The sequence below is a fragment of the Theropithecus gelada genome, chromosome 15 (genome assembly GCF_003255815.1).
Source record: "Theropithecus gelada isolate Dixy chromosome 15, Tgel_1.0, whole genome shotgun sequence".
NCBI classification, from domain to species: Eukaryota; Metazoa; Chordata; class Mammalia; order Primates; family Cercopithecidae; genus Theropithecus; species Theropithecus gelada.
In genome coordinates, this window is record NC_037683.1 from 60090513 (window position 1) to 60113923 (window position 23411).

At 39.5% G+C, this 23411-nt stretch overlaps 1 pseudogene across 1 annotated transcript; it reads right to left on the reverse strand.

Annotated features, from left to right (window-relative positions):
* Positions 1-17422: 17422 nt before the first annotated feature.
* Positions 17423-19227, reverse strand: LOC112607719 (annotated as a pseudogene). The gene has a single exon (XR_003115903.1). The product of XR_003115903.1 is annotated as a far upstream element-binding protein 2 pseudogene (transcript).
* Positions 19228-23411: the final 4184 nt, after the last annotated feature.

A 23411-nucleotide genomic window follows, 5' to 3' on the forward strand; every position in this document is an offset into this window, starting at 1 on the left:
GGTGCAGGTTTTTGTCTGCTTTGCTGAAGATCAGTTGATTGTAAGTATTTGACTTTATTTCTGGGTTCTCTATTCTGTTCGATTGGTCTGTGTGTCTACTTTTACACCAGTACCATGCTGTTTTGGTTATTATGGCCTTGTAGTATCATTTGAAGTCAGGTGATGTGATGCCCCCAGATTTGTTCTTTTTGCTTAGGATTGTGTTGGCTATTAGGGCTTTTTCATGGTTCCATATGAATTTTAGAATTTGTTTTTCTAGTTCTGTGAAAAATGACAATGGTATCTGGATAGGAATTACATTGAATCTATAGATTGCTTTGGGCAGTATAGTTATTTTCACAATACTGATTCTTCTAATCCATGAGCATGGGATATTTTTCCATTTGTTTGTGTCATCTACAATTTCTTTCATCTTGTGGCAATCATTCACCTTCTTGGTTAAATATATTCCTAGGTATTTTGCAACATCCTTGAATTCCTAGAATGAAACCCACTTAATCATGATGAGTTATCTTATTGATGTGCTGTTAGATTTGGTTTGATGGCATTATGTTGAGGATCTTTGCATCTATGTTCATCAGGGGTATTGGTCTGTAGCTTTCTTTTTTTTATTGTGTCCTTTCCTGGCATTGATATCAGGGTGATTCTGGCTTTCAGAATGAGTTAGGGAGGATGCCCTCCTTCTAAATCTTCTGGAATAGTTTCAGTAGGACTGGTGTCAGTTCTTTCTTGAAAGTCTGGTAGAGATTGGCTGTGAATCCATCTGGTCCTGGGCTTTTTTGTTTGTTGTTGAAATATTTTTTATTACTGATTCAGTGTCACCACCCACTATTGGTCTGTTCAGGATTTCTACTTCTTCCTGATTCAAACTTGGTGGGGTATACTGGGCCATTCTTGCATTGCTATAAAGAAATACCTAAGACTGGGTAATTTATATGAAAAGAGGTTTAATTGGCTTATGGTTCTGTAGGCTGTGCAGGAGGCATGGCCACATCTGCTTCTGGGGAGGCCCCAGGGAACTTTAACTTATGGCAGAAGACAAATTGGGAGCAAGCACTTCACAGGGCCAAAGCAGAAGCAAGAGAGCAAGGGGGGTGGTGCCTCACACTTTTAAGTGACCAGATCTTGTGAGAACTCAGTAACCATTGTGAGGGCAGTACTCCCTTCTTGCTCTCTTGCTTCTGCTTTTGCCATGTGAAGTGCTTGCTCCCACTTTGCTTTCTGCCATGAGTAAAAGCTTCCTGGGGCCTCCCAAGAGGCATATGCTACCATGCTTCCTGTATAGCCTGCAGAACCATAAGCCAATTAAACCTGTTTTCTTATAAATTACTAATCGCAGGTATTTCTTTATAGCAATAAAAAAATGGCCTAATACAGAAAATTGGTACTGAGGAGTAGAATATTGCTATAAAGATACCAGAAAGTGTGGAAGTGACTTTGGAACTGGATAATGGGTAGAGGCTGAAAGAGTTTGGAGGGCTCAGAAGAAGACAGGAAGATGAGAGAAAGTTTGCAACTGTCTCTGAGCCTGGTTAAATGCTTGTGATCAAAATGTTGATAATGATATGGACAGTGAAGGCCAGGCTGACCAGATCTCAGATGGAAATGAGAAACTTATTGGGAACTGGTGCAAAGGTCATGCATGTTATGCCTTAGCCAAGAGCTTGGCTGGCTTCTGTCCATGCCCTAGGGATATGTGGAAGTTTTAATTTGAGAGTGATGACCTAGGGTATCTGGCAGGAGAAATTTCTAAGCAACAAAGTGTTCAAGGAGTGACACGGCTGTTTCTAACAATCTGTTCCTATATGCAGGAGAAAAGAAATGACTTCAAGTTGGAACTTACATTTTAAAGGGAAACAGCATAAAAGTTTGAAAAATTTGCAGCCTGACCATGTTACAGAGAAAAAAACATTTTCTTTTGGGAGAGGAATTTAAGCAGGCTGTGGAGGAACCACTTGCTAGAGAGATTTGCATAACTGAAAATAAAGCAAGTGCTGATAGCTAAGATAAGAGAAAAATATCTCAAAGGCATTTCAGAGATTTAAGAGACAACTCATTGCATCACAGGGCCAGAGGCTTAGGAGGGAAGAATGGCTTCATGGGCCAATCCCAGAGCCCCACTGCCCTGTACACTGTTGGGACACTGCTCCCTGCATTTCTGCTGTTTGTGTTCCAATCATGGTTCAAAGGGGCTCAGATACAGCTCAAGCTGCTGTTTAAGAAAGTGCAAGCTATAATTCTTGGCAGCTTCCATGTGGTGTTAAGCCTGCGACTGTGCAGAATGCAAGAGTTGAGGCTTGGGAGCCTCCACCTAGATTTCAGAAAATGTATGGAAAAGCCACGGTGTCTAGGCAGAAGCCTGCTGCAAGGATGGAACCCGTACAGAGAAACTCTACTAGGGCAGTGCAGAGGGGAGAGGTGAGGTTAGAGCCCTCTCCCAGAGTCCACACTAGGGCACTGCCTACCAGAGCTGCGAGAAGGGGCCACCATCTTCCAAACCCCAGAATTGTAGATCTACTGACAGCTTGCACTGTGTGCCTGGAAGTGTTACAGGCACTTAGCACCAGCCCATGAGAGCAGTTGTGGGGACTGAATCATGTAATGCCACAGAGGCAGAGCTACTCGATGCTTTGAGAGCCCACCCCTTGTGGAAGTGTGCCCTGGAGTGGAACATGAAGTAAAAGGAGATTATTTAGGAGTTTAAGATTTAATGACTTCCCTTCTGGGTTTCAGACTTGCTAGGGCCTATAGCCCCTTTCTTTTGGCCAATGTCTTCCTTTTGGAATTGCAATGTTTACCCAAATGCTTGTACCCCCACTGTATCTTGGAAGTAATTAACTTGTTTTATATTTTACAGGCTCATAGGTAGAAAGGAGTTGCCTTGTCTCAGATCAGACTCCAGATTTTGGGCTTTTGAGTAAATGCTGGAATGAGTTAAGACTTTGGGGGATTATTGGGAAGACATGATTTTATTTTGAAATGTGAGCAGGACATGAGTTTGGGAGGGGTCAAGGGTGGAATGATGTAGTTTGGGTGCATGTCCCCACCCAAATCTCTATTGAAATGTAATCCCCAATGTTGGGGATGGAGCCTGGTTGGAGATGATTGAATCAAGGGGGTGGAGTTCTGGTGAATGGTTTAGCACCATCTCTTTGATACTGTCCTCACATTAAAACAACCAGGTCTCATATGAGTGAATTTTCATGAGACCTGATGTTTAAAAATATGTGGCACTTCCCCCTCACTTTCTTGCTCATGTTTTGGCCATGTGAAATGCCTACTCCAACTTTGCCCTCCGTCATGATTGTAGGTTTCCTGAGGCCTCCCCAGAAGCAAGCAGATGCCGTCATGCTTCCTGTGGAACCTGCAGAACTATGAACCAATAACCTTTTCTTTATAAATTATCGAGTCTCAAGTTTTTAGTTAGTTAGTTACTTTTTTGGAGATAGAGTCTCATTCTGTCTCCCAGGCTGGAGTGCAATGGCACAATCTTGGCTCACTGCCACCTCTACTTTTTGGGTTCAATCGATTCTCATGCCTCAGCTTCCCTAGTAGTTGGGATTACAGGCATGCACCACCACACCAGGCTAATTTTTGTATTTTTAGCAGAGACAGTGTTTTGCCATGTTGCCCAGGCTGGTCTTGAACTCCTGGCCTCAAGTGATCCACCCACCTTGGCCTCCCAAAGTGCTGGGATTATAGGCATGAGCCACTGTGCCCGGCTCAAGTATTTCTTTATATCAATGATAGAAGAGACTAGAGCAGATTATATTTTTTAGAGATTATGGTATGTATAATGTAGATCAACTTTGCTTCTCTTGCTTCTAATAGTTTGTTTTGTAACCAATACATTGAAACTGCCACAATTAATAACAATACATGAATACCAGCTGCCATTATGGGCTGTGTCATTTCTGGCAAGAGAGCTTTAACTTTACCTTTTTCTTCCTACTTATGGAAACATAGCAGAGTGCAACTGAATAAAAGTAAGGTTACTCTGATTTTTAAAAAAATATGTAAATTTTTATTGTTAGTGATCTAACCTAAATAAAACTTAGCCTCTCAGTGGTTCTTTGTCTGCAAAGAATCACATTCAGTGAAACATCAGCCTGGGATTCAAAATGATTGGGAAGCAATTTATTCTTTAGTTCGTTTATCTTGAAATGCTAAAAAGACCCTACATTCATAATGCACAGGAAATATCATTAAAATAAATCCTTGTTCCTCATCTCTATTTTAGTTTTTCCAAAATATCCCCAGATGCCTCCAACTATCTCTCTTTTCATATTTCCCCAACAACTCTCACAAGGCCTCTGTAATTAAATTTTTATCCCTCTCCCCTCTGCTTTCTGGCTTAGCTCTTTAGCCTGTAGATCAATTTTGCTTGTCTTCCTTCTATTAATTTTTAAGTTCCCTCTTTACCTGCATTCTGTAAAACACAGGGGCAGGGATTCAAAGTACTAATTCAGGTAACAAGAAGCCTTTCTCTTTAGAAGTAGGGGCAAAGGGGAGAGAGGAAACAGTTTTACAAATCTTATATCTTCATATTTTTCATTCTTGTCATAATAATGGTTTGTCATGTACCTTGCAAGTGATCTTGACACATTGCTTGAGAACTTATGCTATATTCGTCTGCCATGTAAATCGTCTAAAACTCTAAGGCAGTATGAGAAAACCTGATGTAAGTAGTTTTATATTTCCAGCCAGGTAGTTTCCAATACTCTTAAGGGGAGTCAGTAGTTTCCTAATCTACCAGCTTGCTCCCCATCCCCAAAAATCTGATGACAGTTTTGAAATTGTGCCTAATTTTAATTTACTTTGAGCTAAAGATATGCCCTACAAACATTTTATTTTGTTAAAAAGGGTTATGACTCAATTTTTACAGTAAGTTTTTAGTCAGTCAGCAGAGTGATCCTTTTAGTTTGGAGGAGGCATTCCATGCCATTGTAACATTAGCAGCAGTTGGTCCCTAGATTGGGATAGTAGTATTAATTTTGAAGCTAGCAATTATCCTTTTAATAAGTGGGATTATTAGTCATATGTTACTGGTAATTTAGCTCAATTATAAAGATGATGCATGGTTTAACATATGAATACATAAACCAGAAGTTATTATTCAAAGATCTCAAAATTTCATAGAATTAATCAATCTATAAAGCATTCAGTTTAATCAGAGATAAAGTCCCTCAATTTGAAAATTATAAAGATTATCTAACAGATTCAAGAGAGATTAACCAAAAATTGTTGACTATTTTAAAACTCCAATTCAGTCTAAACACTATTCTAGTTTGGGCTTTTGTTGTGAAAGTATGTTGGCCACAAAATCGGTTTTACAGACTTTTTATACAAAACCTATTTTTAAATGCTTGGGGCCAAGTGAATTGAGCACATTTCCAATAATTATGGGGATACAGATCCTCTGATATTCTGACTGCTCAATCTAGATGAAAAACTATTGCTTAACAATTATACTTTTCCAAAATAATTTCAATTTTGGAATCACAGGTAAGGTTTGTACAAGTATTTGGATTCTAAAGTAGATTTTCATTCATTCAAGCAAGGAAAACACCATGTAAACTTTTTATTCAGAACTCTGATTAGATTCACATTTTGGAATCATCATTTTTGGAAAGTACAATTGCGTATTGACAGTTATTGTGTCACTTCCAGAGGAGAATCTCTTGGTTACATTGGCAGTTTTGATCTGGTTTTAATCAAGATTTCCTGGATGTAATTCCCATTAAGAACAGATGAATGTGTACGTTCATTTGACGTAGCAGCTGAGTCTTCTAAGAGACATTCTCAGGGAGATGAGTGTGAAACAAGAGAACTCTGGCAGACAAAGGCAGCCATGCAGAACCTTCCCCAGGCTATTGTGACAGTGTGCTTTTGAGTCAGACTTTTAACCCTCCCACTTCAGGTTTGCCTCTCCTGCTTCTGTTAGGAGAGCAGTCATAATCCCCACCACAGGAAGGAGATTATCATAAAACAAGCCCTGTTGAAGCGTACATAGAGCTACTGGAAAACATTTTTAAGCAGAGGAAATGGCAAACATTGAGGTCCCAAGTGCCTGTGATGATTAATTGTATGTGTCAAGTTGGCTAGGTCACACAGTACCCAGGTATTTCATCAAACATTATTCTAGATTTTTCTGTGATGATTTTTTAGATGATATTTACATTTAAATTAGTAGAATTTGAGTAAAGCAAATTACCCTACATTATGTGGGTGAAACTCATTCAATCAGGTTAAGGCCTTAGTAGAAAAAGACTGAACTCCTCAGAACAAAAGGGAACTCTTCCAGCAGTCTGCCTTTGCACTCGAACTGCAACTCTTCCCTGGGTCTCCGGCCTGTTGGTCTACCCTTGCAGATTTTGGATTTACCAAGCCTCCACAACTGTGTGAGCCACTTCCTTAAAGTAAATCTTTCTTCTTATATATATGAAGATATGTGTACTAACAGGATGTGGTACAGATCCTGTCGGTTCACACACACACATGCATACACACACATGAACACAAACACATAGATATACTCATACACACATGCAAGCACACATATCCTGTTGGTTCTGCTTCTCTGGAGAACTCTGAGTAACACAGTGCCTAATGGGCTGTGATGAACAAGTGAAAGGGTAAAAAATCTAAGTTACAAAAATGAAAGAAACATATCCTTAATATATCACAGCAAAATAAACAGATAAGCCAGAATAGAGGTTCTCAAGCCTGACTGCTGCCCAGGGGAGCATTAAAAATATCCTGAGGCATAGGCCCTACCCCCACCACTAAGATTCTAATTTATTAGGTCTGGGTGGGACCCAAGCATCAGAATATTTAAAGAGCTCCCCAACTCCCCAAGTGATGCTAATCTGTAGCCTCATGCGATCAATCTTGCGGTGGAAGAGTGGCCATACCTTAAGGCTGTTCATAAAGGAATGTTCCTCTAGCCTATGAAGAATTATCTGTAATAAAAAGTAACTAATTGAAGGAACTTAAAATGACAAAAATATAGATTATTTGTATTTTTGTAAGGCAAACTCAGTGCTCCATGACTGTACCATTCATCTATTCATTTACTCATTTAAAATTATTTATTAAGCAGATATGTGCTTAAATTCTAGGCTAGAGTCTGAATCACAAGAAGTTCAGTAAACTGGGTATCTGGCTTTTAGGGGCTCAAAGTTTATTGGTGTAGACAGACATTTAAATAACTACAATAGAAGAAGTGAAATTCTTCTTTTAAGCAAACATTTATTGAACACTTAGGTGCTAGAGCCACATATATATAATTTTAAAAAATCCCCACAATGACTCTGTAAAGTAAATATTATCCCACAGTTAGTAAATGGTAGACTTGAGATCTACCCAGGCAATCCAGCTCTGGAATCTGTGCTCTTAATCAACACATAGTATATGATTATGTATATAGTATAATCTAGTCCTAGAAATTACAGTCCTAGAAATTATGAAATTCTTAAGAAAGTTCAGCAGAGGAAGCCATTAGTGTACTTCACAAAGAATATACGATTAACTTTTAGAATGGTATCCTTATTCATTCCTATGATGTTAGGACACTAAGCAAGGTATTTGGGAAGCCACAAAAAATGCTGTGATATTTTGAGCATTGCGTGCTAAACTGCAAAAGATATTCAGGGAAACTCTGATTTTGTTGTGTAAGAGTTGTTTTCTGAGCATAGTAAGAAATCTTATGGGTTATATAATACTAAAGTAGGAAAATATTTTGGAAAGGATTTCATCTAAATTTCTCATTTTGATATGAGGAGACTGATGCCTAAAGTGGTTAAGTGCAATCATTAAGACTACTCAGCAAGTTAGCAGCAGAGCTAAAATAAGAACACAAGGCTCAGTCTTGGTTTTAAAGCTCATGTTCACATACTGTACCCTCTAGTGGCCACTTTGTGCATGACAACCTCACCTCCCTTACCGAAGTTGAGGGTATCAAGGGTAGGAGTTGACCCGTTCGTTCAATCCGGGTCTGATTTTTGAAAATTTGGAATTGAGACCAATTGAGAAAAGGCTTTTTTTTTTTTTTTCTCTCTCGTTGGTAGGAGGCTGTATTTGTAAATTATAAGCTTTGAAGCCACAGGTTGGGTATTTTCCACACAAGGAAAGAAGATTTAGAGTGATACTAACTGCAATAAAAGATAAATCTTCAAATCATAATAGCTTAACGGAATAGGGTAGAACTTAACAGATAGCACTTCACTTCTCAGTAACACCAAGTCCATGGTGGAGGAGAGAGGTGTTGATGATACGGCAGGGGACGTGCAATTATTCAGGGATCAATCTCCTTTTATCCTGTGGCTCCTAACCTCCTCCAAGGCCTTAGTTTTCATCGTTCTGCCAGTAGATTAGGAGAGATAGAGAGTACAGAATTTCATGGGAGCCTATAGGTCAGAATTTGAAGTGGAAGCCAGAACTGAGCTACGTGGTTACATCTAATGTCCCATGTGGTCTAGATATATCCCCGGAAGAAAAAAAAAGGAATTTGCTGAACAACTAGCCAATGTCTGCCACGTGGAGGAAACCAGTCAATAGACAGCAAGAGAAATGACTGAGAGGAAGAGAGGTAAAATGGTGAGAAAATCTCGATGGCTTTCTAGGCTCTGGTGTCAGCCCCTTCCTGAGGCCCCACTGCATCCCTGCAGCTGGGTTCTATAAGACATTTTGGACATTCTGTATCCTTCTAATTCCCCTATTCTGCTTAAACTAGCTGATGCTGGTTTCTGTAGTTTACAACGAGACAGTCCTAAGAAATATTCACATTCAGGAAGGTTGTAACAGCTTGGAAGATACATATGTCTTCAAAATCACCCACAGTGTCTCTAGAAATGTACTGTGAGTTTCATTTACTTGTATCTATTTCCATAATGACACTGGCAGCCTGGAGATTAGTATTTACAATTGTGCTAAACCCCTTCATACAGATGCTGCAGCTGAAGTCAGCATAAAAAAAGCAAACCAAGACGGTATGAGCACGCTGTGCCAGAAAGAGTTGGTTATTAAATCACACACATTGATTTATAGCTTCAGTTTGCCTTTACCTAAATGTCTAGTTATTTAACAGCTGTTATGAATCAGCCAGATAGAGGATTAAGAAGGACTGGGGGTTAGGGGAGAAGTAGATGAAAAAATGCTTTAATCTTATGCTACAATAGAGGAACAAGTTGAGTCAGGTATCATGTAGTAATTTGGGTTCTCTGATGCTTCTTAAAGGGAAGTATTGTTCAGCTGGAACGTGAAACAGTGTAACATAGACCAGTAGGTTATGTACATGTTAACCATGTCTGTGAGTGAGGTAAGTAATGCTGGGTCCCAGATAGAAAGCAATGTATCAATAAGTATTGGAAGTAACTGATTCTATCAGAATTGTTCCCACTCTCATTGGCTGTAAATAGATAACTTACTTCAGAAGTTGTTTGGGAACATTAAAATTTAACAGAAGTAATTTAAGTTAAGACATAGGTTACCAAATAGAAATCAAGACAGAATTTGGTTAGGGTGGTTCCTTAGTGGATTATGTTTAATCTTCACACCAAAGTCTTGGATAATAATCAGGAAGGATTTACCAAGTGGAAGTACCTCTTTGTAAAAATTTGTTTTACACAAGAATTCATAAAGGCAAAAAGACTTGCTGAGAATATCTGAACCTCTATTTCGATATGAGATCAGGGTAAAGTTTACTCTTTGTGCACGTTCTACACACTAAGAAGAGCATAAGCTGGGTGCTGAGGTGACACTCCACTCCTCGCCTCTAAAGATCATGCTAGGGCCAGATGCAGCGGCTCATGTCTGTAATCCCAGCACTTTGGGGGGGCTGAGGTGGGTAGATCACCTGAGATCAGGAGTTCGAGACCAGCCTGGCCAACATGGTGAAACCCTGTCTCTACAAAAAATACAAAAATTAACTGAGTGTGGTGGTATATCCCAAAATCTAAGATACTTGGGAGGCTGAGGCAGGAGAATCACTTGAACCCAGGAGGCAGAGGTTGCAGTTAGCAGAGATCGTGCCACTGCACCCCAGCCTGGGCGGCAGAGTGAGACTCTGTCTCAAAAAAAAAAAAAAAAGAAAAAAAGAAAAAAATGAAGCTAGGATGATGCCACTCCTTGCCTCTGGGGAAAAGATGCTATGCTGGTCCAGCAAGGATCCTCTTTGTGTCCTGACTTGCTTTCCCCTTACTTTATTTGGTCTGTGCTCAGATGTTTTTCTTGCTGAAATCTTGGCCAAAACATTAAACTTGCACAAAGTATAACATCTTCATTGTTCTTCTTTGACACTTCCAAAAATTTTGCTTCCTTTTGAAATGTTTTGCAAATTCCCACTTCTAGCTCTCTTACCTGAACTTCCTGTGCTGTAAACTATGTTGTCTTTGGAGGCTGCCTTCTCTCTGTAGACCAGTACCCTCCTGTGCATATTGTGAAGGAGGAGATTTCTAAAGACCTCTCCTCTCCTTCAACACGCACACTGGCTCTGTGTTCTATTTGAAAGCCAACACATGGCTGCTCTCTTGTACAGATTCATATACCTTGCCTTAAAGTTAAAAAGCTTCTCTCCATGTCTAGCCCCTCTCACAACAGCAGAAGCCTGTGGTTGCCATTTAATTATTTTATGCCGAACATTGAGCAGGACTCAGTTTTAGAAAAGCTGATTTAAAAGAGAAATACCACCTCTACCACAGAAATTATCACCACCACCTATATCCACTATACTTTTAAGTCTCTTTACAACTACCTGAAAAAGACATTTGCTAAAATGTTCCTGTATGGATTCTCCCAATGAAAACAAGACCTGAAATGTTAGTGATTGTGTGATTTGTCCAGAAGCACACAACCGGTGGTAGGTAGCTCTTCTCATGCTGCGATCCACAGCTCCTCCTTCCAGCTAAACATATGCCTCCACATCTAGACACAGAAGGAGAGGAGCAATTCCAGTCTAAGGGGCACCTTAAGGTCCTAAGTCTGTGATTTAAAAAGTACATAGTAGCAAAAGTTGTAGGAACTACAGCTGTACCTGTAATTAGTTTGCTCTCTAGGCACAGGGCCTTTGTACAGGCTGTTCTGGCAAGAAGCAAATATCTGAGCACAGAGTAAGGCAAAAGCAAGTCAGGACAGAGAAGAGGACACAGGCTTTTGTACAGGAATGCTTTTCTACTCCTGTCCATTCCACCGGGTTAACTCTTTCTTCAAATTTCAGCATATCCAATTCTTTTTTTGACCTCCTGACTTGTCCGACAGGGCAATTATATCCTTTCATAGCTCCATGTACCTCTCCTCCATAGCACTATGATTCTTGTAATTATTTGTGATATTCCTTTTGATTACTATTTATCTCTCGCAATAGACTATCTGCCCCATGAGGGTAGGGACTCTGATTTTATTCACTGGACACCCCCCCCCCCACCATTATAGTACTGTGCTAGGGATAGAGTAGGAGCTCAGTAAGTATTTGTTAAATAAATGCATAAATAATGCTTTTGACATGTAACACAAGGCTATCACTAAATTACAGATTCAGAAAGCAAAAATATCATAGAGAGAGGCACTCATCAAATCATACCTGCTAAAGATTTTCACAGCGTGAATAAATAGGAAAAGAGTACAAACAAAAGATATTTCTCACTTGGTTGTTATTTAGGCAAAATGTTACCCCAGGTAAAGGAAGGGCAGAAGTTGAGGCGAGCTGAGGATGATTTTCCAAGGCAAGCCCCAGCAGCAGGCAGTCCTGCTGAAGCCAACGGGATACGCAGGCTTCGCTGAGTCTCCAGCATCTATGAAGCCCATTATAAAGCTTGTGTTAGGCACCAAGAGGTCTCTTAACTTCCAAAAGACTCTGTATTTTTCTTAGAGATAGCTGGCCATTTTATACTGTTTATGCCCCTAAAAAGTGATTTGGAAATTGGATTTCAAAGACAGTTAAACTAAATTCTAAATACACTAGGGGAGTGCTTCTTGACTTGGGATTCATGGAACAAACTTCATAGTCTATGAGTAGATAAGACTACTCAAAATGTGGTTTATATGCAAATACAAGTATTTTTTGGAAAGAAAGTTTCAGAGCTTTTAATTAGATCACAAAGGGATTTATAAGTTCAAAAAGATTAAGATTTATTAGTAAGAGAACATATTGCAAATCTTGTATCTAATTCCTCTGTAAAGCAAAGACGAATTTATCTATATTACAAATAATTATTTATTGTTAGTCTATTGTTTTAGACAAAGCCAATAGACTCATTTCTATCTAGAGTAATATAGGCATATTCATGGCTCCGTGGAACTTGCATATGCAGGGAAATGAAATAAATCAAGTGTTATTCACAGGAAATTTTTGAAAATTACATTGATGCTTGTAAGGAAGTATTCGTTATTGTTATTACTATTATTTCTTAGACCAAACTGACTCAAAATTGAAAACAATAACTTAACCACTAAGTTATTTTTTATATTGAATATTTTTATATCTAATGCATGAAAGCAATTTTGACTGATTAAAAAAAATCAAATTGAATTGTGTGATGACCTTATAATCTTTTTATAAGTATAAACTTAAGACAATTGGAAGAAGTGGACAGTTTTAGTACACTTTTTTGTTGTTGTTTGCTCTGGACCTAAAAATGTTGATTTATCCCAAATCAAAGATTTTTAGCAGTGTTCCCGGGATAAGTGAGGAACACAGCCCATCTTCCTAGATTGGCAATATTTACTACTTGTTAAATAAAAATATTTTTATATTCAAACATATACCAATGTATTGATGAAAAAAATTTGCATTATTTTTTAATACAAGTCACAAGACCAAGCAATTTAAATCTGGCAGTGGGTAATTTCTGTTTTATCCTCTTCACCCCAGAACACTGAAGACTCTTTGGATACAACATTGGTTGTTAGTAGCACTGTAAACATAATAATTTTTTAAAAAGGTAAATCATTTGTCTCGTGACCTAGAATGAAACTAGTACAATAATTATGTTTGTCTATATACAAAATTTTAGATTGGTGCCAGTTTACAAACAATACTGCACTTTTATAGTTAGTTTGTGCAATTTTATAGTAATAGATATTTCTAGGTTCTCTGGTGTTCTTATATATGTTGATTTCTTGTTCTACAAACTACGTATTTGTAAAAATGGGGTAGAGATTTTAATTTGTAATCCACATTCTCATGCATTAATTCCTATCCTCTTCTATTTTTCACAAACTTAATCAGAAAAGTTATTTTGTCTCTCTACAATACCTAACCTTTAGATACTTTTCTTTCATTCTGCATGCAACCATTTAATCCATCAATAGCAATAAGAATGATAATGGCTATCATTTGTTGAATATTTATTATATTCTAGATACTGTGCTAAGCTCTTCTATATACGTGATTTTTAAAAATCCTCACAAGTATCTTTTATGGTGGAAACACTTTTACTTCACAAATGAGAAAACTGAGGCAATAAACGTAAGTAACTTCCCCGAAATAACACAACTAGGTCTAGGAAATTGGATCTAAAACTCAGCTATGATTCCAAACTCTTAACCATTACCTTGCAATCCTATCAATTTTTAAAATCTTTAATATCTTACATTTTTTTTTTGTAGAAATCAGTCTGCATTGTGCTTTTACAAATAATCTTCTTGTTCTGACACTTGAGGAGCAAGAAGTGGAGAATTCTTAAGCAAGGAGGCTGTCTTTGTTCTGTGTTTGGAACGAGCTAAGCTTACTGCAGGTGTAATGAAGGGAAGTGGATGTGAGAAAGCGGTACAAACTTGTGTAAAAGTAGGGAAGGAAAAGTGAGAACCTGATGTGCCTGGAGTGAAAGATATGTGGTATCATATGCAGGAGATGAATGTGGTACCAAGAAATTTAGAGGGCTAATCTATAACAGAGCTCGGTTGCCATGCTGAGGAGTTTTGGAGTCTTAGTGATATGAGGGAGCCTTTGGAACCTACTAGAAGGAGGCAACTTGAGCAGGGTTTTTTTTTGGAAGATCATTCTGGCAATGTTTCAGAGAATAAAGGGATCTACCTGGTGTATGAATGACAAGTTAGATGGTTTTTGCAAAAGCGAAGGTGAGAAATGATCAGGAGCAATGAAATAAATGGCAGAGGGAATGGGACACTGTGGACAAAATTAGAGGCAAATCCTGAAGGGAGCGTTGACATAACTTGGTGGCTAGTAGTCTCAGGAGTTTGAGGGAGGCGGAAGAATTGAGGATGTCCTGAATGTTTGAATGAAAGTAATAACGTTTCCACAATCATTCTGTCATAAGTATGGACACAACTGTTGGCTTCCATTAAAGTTAATGTGATTTCATCATTTGAAACTGATGGCCTCATTTAATTTAACATGCTGTCATGCTAACGTGTAAAAAAATTATGTATTCTGGAATTTTCAGTCATCGTAAAATCAGAAAAAAATTCTGATGGAATTTTTCTGTCAAAAATAGCCAAATGAAGAATTTTAAAACAAATTTATTTGTTATAAAGTATAATAATATACCTAGAAGACATTATGATTGTGTAATAATATACCTAGAAGACAATTTACAGTAGAATCCAAATGGTGTTTATTGTGTGATCCACTGCGTAGTGGTTAAATGTGAGATCATTTGAGGGAAAAGATTGACTCTGGATTTTGGAGAATTTTTTATTGAAAGCAATTTATTAAAATAAGAAGTGATAACATTTGGATTCATTTAACATCCAACTGGACTGTAATCTAGTATACCATCCAGAATATGCCATGCTTTACTCAAGTTTAAGCTCTAGCTTGCACCAAAATTGAGACAAAAGGGTCAAATAGAAAGTGACCCAAATTCAACACAATTGTCAACTTATTAAATGAATGAGCATGTATGAAACAAATTTGTCAAACAGTGTTAATTCTTATCTAGAAACACTGGAGAAAAGGAGAGAAACATGGGCCTGAAATATGGCAGAAAGTAATAGTTCTATGACTGCATCTGGTAAACTTTTCTAAAAGCTGGTACATTAAGAAAATGAAAAGTAAAGGCCAGACTGGGAAAAAATGTTTGAAATGCAAAGGATTTTTATCCAGAGCATATAAAAACTGCTTCGAATGAATAATAAAAAGATAAAAAACCTAATTTTATTTTATTATTTATTTATTTTTTATTATACTTTAAGTTCTAGGGTACATGTGCACAACGTGCAGGTTTGTTACATATGTATACATGTGCCATGTTGGTGTGCTGCACCCATCAACTCGTCAGCACTCATCAACTTGTCATTTACATCAGGTATAACTCCCAATGCCATCCCTCCCCCCTCCCCCTTCCCCACAATAGGCCCCGGTGTGTGATGTTCCCCTTCCCGTGTCCAAGTGATCTCATTGAAAAACTCTAATTTTAAAACAATAGGCAAAATACTTGAATATACAAAATAGAGGATGCATGCATGACCAATAAGCACATGAAAAGATAAATCCAAATGAAAGCCACAGTGATACCATTTCATACCAGCTAAAATGGTGAAAGTTAAAGAGCTACCATGACAGTCAACAAAACAATATGGAGCAACTGGATCCTTCATTCATTACTGCTGAAAGTGTAAAATGACACAAATGTTTTGGAAAAGTACTTGGCAGTTTCTTATAAGGTTCAACTTTCATCTACCCTACAGTCTAGCAGTTCCACTCCATGGCATACACATAAGAAAAACAAGTACATGTGCCCATAAAACAGCATGCATAAAAAAGTTCATACTAACTTATTCATAATAGCTCCAAACTGGAAACAGTGTGGATAATGGATATACAAATAATGATATATTCATGCAATAAAGTACTAGATAGCAATTAAAGAGAACAAATAAGAATGCAACAATATAGATGAATCTAAATTATCAAAATGAAACAAAATAGACACAAAAGAGTACATACTGCATGGTGCCATTTATATGAATTTCAAGAATAGGTAAAATTAATTTATGGTGAAAAAAATCAGAACTATGATTGCTCAGAAGGAAGAGGGTTTCCTGGAGGAGGAAATTATAGAGATTTCTGTGGTGACAGAAATATTCTGTGTCTTGTTTGGATAATATTCATATGGGTCTATATATTTATGAAAACTCATTTAATTATATTAATCTTTAGATTTCATTGTGTGTCAATTTTACCTCAATTAAGAAAGATGTATTGGGCAACTCAGATATATTTTAGATATAGATGACTGAATAAAGTACATAAAGTCACTTTTTTTTCCAAATGAGCAGCTCATCAATAACAAAGACAACAGCAGCAAGAACAAAAATGCTAATGCTGCTAAGAACAAAACAGCAGCAAGAACAAAAATGCTAATCTCAGATTAGTTAAATCAAAATTTCTCTAAGTGGGCCCTAGGCATTGGTATTTTCTTAAACATTATGTAATCTATTTGAGAACAACTTAAATAGGCCAATAGCTAGGCAAATTAATAGAAGAGATACCTAATTTAATAAATTAATGTAATTGTTGTTATGGACTAAATGTTTGTAATCCTCCCAAAATTTATATGTTGAAGCCCAACTCCCAGTGTGACAGTATAGTATTTGGAGCTAGGGCCTATAAGGTACTAATAAAAATTAAATGAGGCTGCAAGGGTGGGGCCATAATTTGATAGAACTGGTGCCCTTACAAGAAAAGGAAGAGACACCAGAGCTGTCTCTTTCTACCATGTGGCGACACAGTGAGAAGGCAGCCTCAGCAAGCCAGGAAGAGAGCCCTTACCAGAAACTGAATTGGCCAGCACCATGATTTTGGACTTCTTAGTCTTCAGAACTGTGAGAATAAATTTCTGTTTAAACCATCCAGTCTGTGGTATTTTCTTAGGGCATCCTCAGCACAATAACATGATTGCCATGCTTGGAAATGAAGACTTGAGTTGTCAAACTAGAAAATAAAATCAATGTTAACTATATTTGATTTTTTTTTTTTCTTTTTAGAAGTTTATTTTAAACACAAGAGGGCCGAGGGTGGGAGAAATTGAATTGCTTTATTGTCAGAGAGGCAGGTTCAGGAATGCCGAGGGGTGGAGAATAGAGACTTTTATGTATACATACATACATATACATAAAACTTAATAACTTCTGCTTTGCTCTTTGTTTTTTTAATTTGTAAGGTTTCTTTTTTGGCAGATATTTAGATCTCGCCATCTTCTCTGGCTGGCTCAACCTGAAGGATCCCAATTTTGAAAGAAAAAGTATGTGAGACTCAGAGCGGGCGAGAGAGTGAGGGCTTGGCACACTCCCATTCCCCTGAGCCCCCGTGCTTGCCTCAAGGGCTCCCCAATACTCCTCACGGCAGCCATCGCTCTCTCGCCAAGCAAAACCGAAGCCCCCAAACAGAAAAAAAAAAAAAAAAAAAAAATGGAAAAAAAAAAAGATGTTTCACGGATGAAGAAGTTCACACTCATTCGATTCATTGAGCCTGTTGCTGTGCCTGTTGCGTGGGCGGTGGCTGGGGGCCGCCGGGACCTGGGATCTGTCCGTAGTAAGCGGTTTACTGTCTGTGATATTCTCCCCAGGCTGCACTGTAGTCTGGCTGGGAGCCTGGGGGAGCTCCTGGACCCGCTCCGGGGGCCACTTGCGCCTGCTTCTTGTAGTACTCTTCCCAGGCCTCGGTGTAGTCGTGCTGCCGGGCGCTTCCGGCTGCTGGGGCTGCTGGCCGATCTTTTTGTAATACTCTTCCCAGGCCTTAGTGTAGTCCGACTGGCCAGTGGGCGGGGACTGAGGGGGCTCACCTTGAGCGGGTGGAGCCCCGGGGTCCGGCGTCGCGCCCGGGGACTGCTGGTGGTAGTGTGAGTAGTAGGCGGCCCATGTGGCGTTGGGGTCCGCGGTAGCCGCAGCTGCTTTGCTTGGGTCGTGAGGAGCAGGTGGTTGCCACTAAGGGTAGTTATTGCCCCGGCCCTGGTGAGGAGGGAGCCCCCTGGCATGCGGGGGAGCCCAGGTGGCCCCTGATTGAAGAGCCCCCTCGATAAGCTGCCTGGTGTGGTGGATCTGCTGGGGTGAACCCTGGATAATGAACAACTTGAAGTTGGGATCCCCGTTGGGTGGTAGCTGCCGGGAGATCTCTACGATGATCATGATGCCCGCACTTGTGAGTGGGGATGGAGAAGGTCATCTCCCCGCAGGGGTCCCCCAGTTGCCTTGGCCTCTTCCTCGGCCTCCCCGGGGGCATGCCTGGACCCCCTGGAGGGCCTGGGGGGGCCACGCCTGAGGCTCTGGAGGAGGTCGTTGATGATCCGGGCTGCGTGCTTGCACCTGTCTGGGGACCTCATTATATGAGCAGTCTTCTCGGGCCCTGTCCCATCATCTTGCTTGAACTGTATCCTCACACCAGCGTCATTCTGGATCTTCTTGATCATCTCTCCTTTCCGGCCAATAACCACGCCGACAGAATGCCTGGGCACCTGCACATGGATGCCCCCGCCAATCCGAGATCCCTGCTCTTTCCGGTCCCCAAAGCCGCCTTGGTCACGTTCCTAGAGGATGTCCATCACCATCTCGCAGGCTTGCTGCACTTTGTAAGGATCCTCAGGGATCCGGAGAGGATTGTCCACATTGGTATTCTGAGAACCATCCTGAATTAAGATCATCTTCACTCCAGCGCGTTCCTGCAGCTGCTTCATGGTCTCCCCGCCGTTAGCGATGACCAGGCCGGCCTTCCCCACAGGGACCATGTCCTGTACGGTACCGTTCTGGCCCCTGTGGGAGTTGTGGAACTGTCCTGGGGTTCTCCTATGACCCCGAGACATAATGTCATCCAGCATCATCTTTGCTTTCTGTAGAGATTCTGGGGCTCCTGTCAAGGACACATTGTGCTCGGGTAGGCCACTGCTGTCTGGAGTAATCTGTACTTTGCAGGCTGAATCCTGTTGGATTTTGTCAATTTGTTCTCCCCCTCTGCCAAAGATCAGGCTCACCATGCCCTCTGGGACCTTGTACTCTTCTGTCATTGAAGTCCTTGGAGGACGATGGATAGGTCCAAGTTGGTAACTGATTGCGTCTCCCTGAGAAGCCAGCTTCTTGCTCTCCGGTTGATCTCCATCTTCCAACTGTCTCATTACCCCTCCCCCCGCCCCACAAAGCAAAATCAGGAGTGCTGTTTGCAGCATCACCTCCAATTTTGGCTGTGATCTTGGGAGGAGCCAGTCTCCAGCCCCGGAGGCATTGAGACAGCCCAGGAGCCGGTCTGTTTCCTGAAAGGAGGCAAAGTCCTCCCATTCTACCGACCTCCACCCCTCCAGGCCATGGGGAGGCTGCAAATGGAGCTGAAGAGGTCAGTCCTAGCAACATGTGACACCTTCTTGTCATCATGCCTCAATACACGGTGGTGGGAGACCCTCCCCTCTTTTCCCCAAAGAGACAGACCACCTTTCAAGTCACCAAAGCGTCCCAAAACCAGTTCCTACGCTCATTTTCCTCATTTTGCCCAAGTTCTCAGCCCTAAATAGTTCCCCTATGCACTTTCCCGACTCAAGAGGAAGGACCATCCTTCTCACCCCCCACAATGCCCCTTGTCCAAGGGAGGGAACAGAAATGGGATTGGGCTGGGGGCAAACACTGCCCTTTGCCCTGATATGGAGAGGAGAGTAAAGACCCTCTGCCCTGGAAGGTGGACCCTGCCTCCAGGCATGTCCTAAGGCCAGGCAGGGAGTGGGGTGGGGGTGTCCCAAAAGTGCGACCTCGAGCTCCTGGGCGCCTGAACACCTAGGAGCCGCTCCTGGTAACCCCCAGTGCGCCCCTAACCCCTGCAGGGTGGTCACCTCCAGGAGCCCACTTAAGGCACTATGGGAGGGCCAGGCCCCTGCCTAGGGCCGCAACTATGTTTGATTTTTATACCATTTTGGAAAGTTCACATTTCTACTCACCAAATAAAGGAGTTTGATTTTGCATCATAACCTAGGCTTTAATTCAGCAACTTTTTCTAATTTATAAGTAGTAGATTACTTGGGATTTTAATTGAGTAATAAACACATTATCTTAAATGTGCTCAGATGCAGCCAGCATTTCACACTCATCTGCATTTGCAGGTGTTTTACTAAACTCAAATGGCCTTCCTTAAATTCAATAGAAACGTGCTCAGAATTGTAATACAACAATAATTTAATAGTTAAATATAAATTCATCAGTAACAGCACAAATAAAATAGTTTTCCTCCTTAGAAGAAAATTAATTTTTATGAAAGTTGGAAGCTTGGTTTTACTTTTCTTTTTAATGTGGAATAAACTGAAATGTGTCAAAATCTCACCTTCATTTTTCTCAATAAATTAAACACCAATTAAAATTGGAGTTTATAGCATATTTGTTTACATTGCTTTAATAATTTTTAAATGCCTGTACAATCTTCCAGTGCTTAGGCTAGTCAGTCAATATGAAGTAATCATATAGCTGTGATTACTGGTAGGTAGATTCCAATAGAAAAAATCCTATATTTTTGTTTTATAGGTTTATAGGAAAAAATATTTGCAATGCTATCACCTTGCAGTTAGGAAATTTCTCTAACATATAATTAGTTTCAAAATTCAGTTGAGAAATGCAATAATATTATTTAAAAATCAGTATAACTTTATATTCTGTTCAAAAGGCTCTCAAATATTCAAGGAACATAAAAACACTAGAAATACTACATTTTGGCAGAAAAGAAACATCAAACTCAATTCCCATCTGAATGTTAAAAAATGTTTGAAGCTTTAATTTGTTAGTCTTTTCAACATCTTTTAAATTGATCCTCTTACACATGCAAGAAACTATCTTAGAGGCTTTAGAAAATTTAAGGATGAAACAGACTCATGGGTATGTGGCTCAGGGGTAATAAGATAAATATACAAATAAACAAAATATTATTTTATGATCCAGGCAAAGATGGAATTATGTGAGTTCAAAGGAAGAATAAATTCTTTCCAGAAAAGAGAATCAGGGAAGATATCTGTGTGGAAAAGGGAGAATTTGAGTGTAGCATTGTGGCTTGGATATAATTTAGACATGTTATTTTATTGAAAATGATTGGATGTTTCTCAATATCCATGCCTGGAGGCAAGATCCACCTTCCTGGGCAGAAGCAGTATCTTTCCCTACAAGTCCCTTCACACACCAACTTTTCTAGGTCTTTTCATCTTCTGGATGGACTACCTACCTCTGAAATATCTTAAAATCTAATATCCAGTCCATTCAACATAACCTCCAATTCATCTAGGGAGCTTCTGCTTTCATCTTCATCTTTGCTTTGCTGTCATTAATATTTATAGGTCTTTAATGGAACAACTTTGGAGCTGAAAGACCTGAAGTCAAGTCCAAGCTCTACTACCTAGTAGCTGAAAAAGCTGCTAAGTTGCTTATTCATGCTAACCCTCAGCATCCTCATTTTCAAAGTGATATATATTACTGGTAGTTCCCATATCACAGGATAGTTGAAAGTATTCAATTAGGTAACATACAAGAAGATTGTATCATTCTGCCTGGCTTAAATAAAAACACAATAAATATTAACTTATGTGTTATGTATCTTATTATTACTATTTACCAAGTCCATTCTGGTCGTATTTTCTTTCTAACTCACACTGAACTATATGATTGATCATTTTCAAGCCTCTTTTATCAGAACCATCAAATCTCGTCCTCTTGTCCTTCTGACACATACCGTGTAAACAACCAGACTTGGATAAATCTAATGGCTCATTCTATTCTGTTCCTACTCACAGCCTGCTGAGTACTGCTGGATGAAATCACCCAATAGTGGGTTTAGTACATTTTCAATGTTATAGCCTTCCACGATCCTGTGGCACTTAATGCCACAGGTCAATTCTGTGACATATCTCTGGACAATTCTTCTCCTATTTAACGACTAAAAGCCTTTCCCATTCCTTTCAAGAATGACCGAACTTGTGAGACCCTCATTCTCAGCAGGGTACTTTGGCTATGAATTTGAAGAACCTTTTAGCAACCTCCTGCTCTCCTTCCCCAACAAGCTGTTCTAGGAACACCTATCCTTCCTGCCTCTCTTTCATAACTTATTGCTTACTTTAAAGGTGGCACATTTGTTGAACTTCAGTCTACTTAGATCTAGTTATCACTTCTTAATTACTCTTGCTACTTGTAGACTGTTCCTTCAATTGCCCTCAAGTCTGGACATTTCTAAGGACCTTTTCTTTTCCATATTTCTTTGCTGTTTGCAATTTCTCCCATTGAAGCCACAAGAATAGTTAAGATTCTATACAAGTTCTGTTGTCAAGGACCCTAAATCTCTATTTCTGTCTTCATGTAAATGGTGCAATGAACCTAATTTGACATCCTCCTGAAATCATATTCACCCTTTAATCAAGTTCATTTTGAGCACTGAAATTACTTTATTGTATCTATATCTTTTAATCACCAAAATCAATGAGTTCATCTAATTTCTCAGAAATCACACCTTCTTCTGATCTTTCACCTACCTCACTGTGAGCACTGGTTTAGTCTTTTTCTCAGGTCCTTCCACTTATGTCTCCCCTGATATGTACATGTTGCTTAGGCTCCATCCCAGGTTTCTTCCTTCTGATACATACTCTCCCTGAAATGTCCCCTCTTTTTCCATGACTTCTGTAGTCTATATGCTAAGAAATACATTTCTTATCCAAATTTATTTCTTCAGTTCATTCCTCTCTCCTCATCCAGGTCATCTTTTCAACTGCTGATCAACCTCTTCACCTTGCATTCCAATAATGGCTAGTATTCATTCGGTCAATCAAAAATATTTAGTGAGTATCTACTATATACCAGGCACAGTGTATGTACTACAGTTATGATGGAGATCAAGGAGACAATATAGATGGGATGCAGACATACAAACAGGCAATATAACATAGTGTGATACATGCTATGACAGAGGTAAGTTCAAAGGAGAGGGGAAATTAACCAGTCTTGAGAATGGTTGCTAACTTGAACCCCATTCTGCTCCCCTGCATAACACATGGCACATATTAGGTGCTCAATAAACATTTGTTAAGTTAAGTGGCATCAAAGGTAGAATTTGACAATGAGTTAGTATTACCAGGTGAAGGGACTCAGAGAGGCAGAAATTATTTCCTAAGACTAATAAATCTACAAAGGTTCAAGGGATAAAGGGTGTCTTGGATGATCTTGAGCAAGTATTTTGGAATAGCTGAAGCGGGACTCAGAAACTCAGTATACATTAGTTTTCTTCTCTCCTTGTATAACAATTTTACATATATTGTTTCCTTAGTTCTCAGGTAATTATTTAAATTTGCATGCTAAGTATAATTATCCCAATTTTGCAGATTAGGAAACTAAGGCTCAGAGGGATTGGATGATTTACAAAGTCCCATAGCTAGAGTCAACTTCATAGTCAGTGTCGGTGATATGATCTGTGCAGCTGCATAGAATTTGTTTTTTGTAAGTGAAGTTAGATG